The sequence below is a fragment of the Pteropus alecto genome, unplaced genomic scaffold (assembly GCF_000325575.1).
Source record: "Pteropus alecto unplaced genomic scaffold, ASM32557v1 scaffold35, whole genome shotgun sequence".
Classification (NCBI taxonomy): domain Eukaryota; kingdom Metazoa; phylum Chordata; class Mammalia; order Chiroptera; family Pteropodidae; genus Pteropus; species Pteropus alecto.
This window is the reverse complement of record NW_006437828.1, coordinates 2,243,295-2,249,012: the sequence shown is the minus strand read 5'-3', so window position 1 is coordinate 2,249,012 and position 5,718 is coordinate 2,243,295.

Below are 5,718 nucleotides of genomic sequence, written 5' to 3'. Positions count from 1 at the left end.
TATATCATTTCAATTTAGTGACACAATATTATTTTAAAAATAGTTATTTCTATGATATCATCACGTTTATAACAATTATTTAGACTCAACAAAATGCTTAATTGGCAGTAGTATGTATTACAAGTCCTTTTATATTATGATTCTTTATTTCGAGCTTTTAATTTTGTTTCCTCTCTTGAAATCCAGAAGGCATTGTACTGTATAATTTTCTGTCTTTGCATAGTTGAGATTTTTCTTTACATAAGAAATGAGAGTATAGAGTATACGATCAGTTACTTGCAATAAATAAAAGACCCTAGCAATAAGCTACTGATAAAATTGTTCAAATATTTACAAGTCTACGTTCAGGATTATACAGTTTGTAGTGTATTTAAAATGGTTAGGCTTAATTGAGTTAAGTATAAATATGTAAGAATCGACAGAGCAATAGAAAATTTTCTTTTAAATACTGAATGTTTTATAAAATCTATAAAGGTCTAGAAATATCCTATTTTATGAGGAAAAAATGAAACACTTAACTGACTCCAGTCTTCCCCTTGTGTTCTTTTGAGTAAAACACCTGTGGTTTCATCTGCTAAATCTTTGCTCAGGGTGATAGGTGAATACAGACTTTCTTCTTTTTGTGCTTAAACGTCTTCAGAAACTTAAAGGCCATTTGTGCCCTAAAGTTAGGTCACATACAAGTAAAGAATCTCATGGCATGTGACCCCACCCACTGCTCAGGTACATAATGCCATACTTTGATTTCTGTCTGACTTTGTTCCCTTGGTCCTTGGTACATGGTCCCGCCTCTGTGATTTAGGCCACCCTGGATGTGTCACTGGCAAAGACTCTTTATAACTGTGATTCCCACTTCTCTCAACAATTACACCCTGCAAGAGGTCAAAAGGAATATCCCAGGGCTTTACACATGCTGCTTGCCTACAACTTAAGTCATGCAATTCCCAGATATTACACTTTAGCAGAGCAGCACTTCTTTGGGGACTATTCAAGGCTGTTATTTTTCACTTTCTTAGCAATGAGCAGTCTAGGGAGGTATCTTTCATTTCACCTCTCTGACTGTTTTGGCTTACTTTGCAGTTGTAACAAGAGAAAGAATCTTAGAAAATATATCCTTGATAATACGAGTAGTGTGCAGTTTAAGCCACTTCTATTGTTCAAAAAAACCATTTGTAGGAAGGAGGGAAGAACGAAGTAGGGGAGCTCCTCCTTTCTCAAGGGATACTTTCTTTTGTATTTTCTCACTACTCTTCTTCCTCTCTATGTTACGACTTTGGATGGATCCAGTGCGGGTTTCCACATGGGAGACTTAGCTCTTGGAAGGTAGAATCAAGAGGAAGGAGCCATGACATGCGCAGCTTAAGGATGGGATGAGAATTGCCAGATGTCTACTTAAATTTGAATTTCAGATAAACATTGAATAAGTTTTTAGTATAAGTATGTCCTAAACATTGCAAAATACATACACATACTAAAAGATTATTTTTTAATCTGAAATTTAAATTTATTTTTTTCTGCCTTTTTATTTGCGACAACTGCGATCCTTAGATTGGGCTAAAGTACAAGAGTAACATGTTGCTCATCCTAGGTCATAATGGTAAGAAATGCTATAGAGACTTACAATCAATTTCCAAACCCAGGATAAAGATTACATACTTGCACTTACGTGATGCGTCCCTTTTAAACACATGTGAGGTCTGTGGGGGTGGATGGAGGAGGGGTGATTTACAGCAGGGTTATTGAGAGTTGGGACATTAGAATCCAGATGTAATCTCACTACCAAAAGACATTACTAATAGGCCCCTGTTTGCCCCGATTTCCATTTAGGAAATCAATCTTGTCAGTGGGAAGGGTTAAGATTAAAAGCATCTGTTATAACACAGCTCCTACAAGACTCAGTATAATCTGTAGTGTGCGCTAACATAATTTTGGCACAATGATGAAAGTTTTTGTTTTGAATACAATATATTAGAAGAAAATAGAAACAACTTCTTCTTTGCAAGACATAAAGTTATATAGCATTCCATCTCGTTTGTGAATGTCTCTCATCTCACCTTCTTTAACTAGATAATTTCCTATCTCTCAGGTCTCAGATCACCTGCTGTAGAGCACCTTCTACTGATCACTTCCCTCTCCTATTTATTTGTCTCTCTCCCTCACTAGACTGAAAGTTATCTGAAGGACAAGAAATATTTACCGTTAATCTCTGTATCCTAAGACTCTAGCAACCATCAGTATTCAAGTAAGCAATATCTGTTGATTGAATAAAGAAGTAAAATAGGCAATATAACTACATGAAAACACGAACCACGGAACAGATTTTGAAGTAAGATTTTTGAAAGAATTTTGAAATGGGCAGTTATACATCTTTAAAACAATATCAGAAAACCATTTAATATAGATAAGTCCTAAGAAGAAATAAGTCAAAAGAAATTTCAAGTTTGTGCACCCCATACTAGAAAAAGATATTCATTATTTAAACTGAGAAATGCACATAAGTTTCAATGTGAACATTCGATCTACTGTCATCATATTCAGTCCTCCTTTGGAACATAATTTGTTCAATACAGGAAGGAATTTCTCAATTAAGCTTTTTCTATTTACTAATAATAGAAAGAAATTAAACTATATGCCACTGCATTATTTAGGTCTCACTTAAATTTGAATGATCATATATAGCAAGTGGCAACTTAAAGTGCCACTACATTTTAGAAAATCAAAAATTTAAGAATCTTAAAAATATTTATACTATTTAACCCAGGAATTCCACTTCTACAACTTAAATTAAAGGGTTTCAAGTATTCAAACCCTTTTATCTACAAAGAGATATATCAATTCATTGTATACTGCCACAAAGTACAGGAAACAATCTAGATAATCAGCAAGTGGGAAATGGCTAAATATGTTACAACACCTATGTTCAATTGGAAATTATTTAGCTTTTTAAAATACTGTCTAAAAAACAGATTGCGTATGGAACTGTTTATAAAATTACATAATTAAAACAAAATATAATAAAACTGTCACCTATACAAAAACATTACCAGGAAAAATGAGTAAAAAAAAAAACCAAAATGAGAACATTTAAAAAAAAAAGATTTAAAAAGATTCTCTATGTGCTAGTCATTTTTCTAGGTATTTTAAATATGTTAATTCATTTAAGCCTAGGAGCACCCCATGAAATACATACTATTACTACTGCCATTTTACAAATGAGGATGTAAGTTACAAAGATGTTAAGTAATTTGCTTAAATCATATAGCTAATCAATAAGAGAGGATATTCAAATCCAGGCAGTCTACAGCAAGAGATAACACTCAGGCACAGGTATAATTACGTGTCCAGGTTAGCACTTATCATTTTTATCATGTTCTTTATGTTGTATCATATTTCATGTGAAATAATTATATGCAGAAGTATATTATCCATTACTTAGTAATATCTAATTTTAAAATAATGAAGTTTAATACATCAGAACTTTGAGACATTAAGATGAACAGACAGTACTATTTTGTCTAAACTTGAACTTCCTTGAGTTTTGCCTTACAAAGAAGTCTTTTGTTATACTCTGATATCTAAATGCTGAGCAATCAGACCCAAAGATGACGTTGAATTCTTCTCTATGGCAGATAGCATACCAGGGTATTATTTAATTGCAATACCAGGAGAGTAACTGAAAGAGATGAGATCACACGAAAGCCATTAGTCTCAAGGCATAAGTGGAGATCAGCCAAGTGAAAAGGAAGCAGGTGTCTAAGTTAGATGGGAAGAGATGCAATTAGTAGTTCCCTAGATTTGCACAGGAGCCTCCTGAGGCTCATGTAACCACTTCCCAGCAGGTGTGCAGTTTGATACCTGAGTTAGCAAGCTGAGCTCAGGGACCTCAGGATAGCGGCTACATAGCTGGAAACAGGGTTGCTACTGGAGGGAGGACAGCGACTTGTGACAATGCTCTCGCACATCCCTGAAGGGCGCTGCTCCATTTCCCTCGGCTGCCGTCTCTGAGAGGTGTGCTGTAAACACGCCCTGGAAATGCATCCGTTCCACTGTCATTGCCATGCTGTCCTGGCACTGCAGTGGCCTTGTTTCAAGTCATATCAAGTTCAAAATCCTCCTACTTAAGCACAGTCTGGGGTCACCTCACTTACAAATCTTTGTGTTCGAATAATCGAAATCGCAAATGTGCGCATGCCTTTGTATAATCTACTTCTCTCTCTCTCTTTTTTTTTTTTTACTGTTGTTTAATGTACTTTGGTATCATCCAGTCAAAATTAGTAACAAACAGCTAAGATTTAGCCTCCTTTCCATGATGGGCAGATCTCAAAATTGCATTTTAGACAAGAATGACACTAAAGTGTCCAATCAGGTGAGGGATCAAAATACATAATTTCTTTTCTCTTCCATGTGTTTCCGAAGCACTTCGAACTCTATGCTCATACTACTTTGAGTATTTTCAAAGAGAAAGAATATCTGAACTAAGATGTTAGAAGTTAAATAGTAAAATTCAGTTGATATATTTATATTTAACCCCTAGGCTAAGTGATGTCACAGTATCAACTTGCTATAAGGAACTGTCTCTGCTGGAAATGATTGGCATATCATGTCTTCTAACCAGCAAGTTTCCTTCAATTGATTAGCACAGTACTAAACACAAGTTAAACATAACATGTTAATACAATTAATGTGTCCATATTTGTCAAACAATTTAATCACTTGGTAACAGCTTGAAACAATAAAGTGTGACTATGTTTTTCTTGTACTAAATAAGTGACTTATCAAGTGCTTGTAGGACCATTATTAAGAACTCTCACAGACCATTACAATTTGAAACATTATATTTTCCCACACCACCCGTTAGATAGGTATTCTATAATTCCCAGATATTTTATATATATCTCCCCAAGGACAAAGGCTTTGTGCTTACTGTGCTTAAACGAATTTTAGGGTTGTTGTGTTTTATATGCTTAAACAGATTTTAGTGTTGTAAACCTTCTTTTTCGAGTGCCTTATTACTATAGAAATTAGTTCTAACCTGACAGTATTTTCTCACAGTAATGCCCTATACAAACAGATATTCTGGTTAGGTGTTCTAAATGACATTAGCTCTAAAGCTTTATGAAGACAACTGCTGTGACATAATCCCTCTGTCTTCTGGATAAACTGTATGTCAACACTGGGTACACTTGGCTACATTTTCGATGTGTGTCAATTCTGGATGTGAACAAACTAAGCTCCTCTAGAAAGTTTCAGTCTTTATAAGCTTAACATCTTTATCTGAGTTTATTCTACTTCACAAGTTGACTGTAGCATTCACGAAAGGTAATACTGCTGCAGATACTTATGCTATTAACGCCATGTTTTTCTTAATGACAGTCCTGAGTAATGTTTAACACAGCCTGCACTTGGAGAGGAGGTTGACAGAAGGATTGAAATCTATCCCCACAGTTCATACTAATAGTCATGAGCCCTGGATAAGTCATTTAACTTCTTGGGAGTCAATTTCCTAGCCTCTAAACGGTCCTAAGCTCAAATCCCATGAACCTACATACCTCTCCTAAAGCAAACTCTGGGTTTATATTTTTTATGCAATAAATAATTTTTTTCGCCTCCATTTTTATGCAAGCAACATGGCATGTATAGCATTACACATATTCCTTCACGGAGATTAGCATGTGGATGCCAAAACATAAACAAAATGCAAGAAATTGAAGATGACTG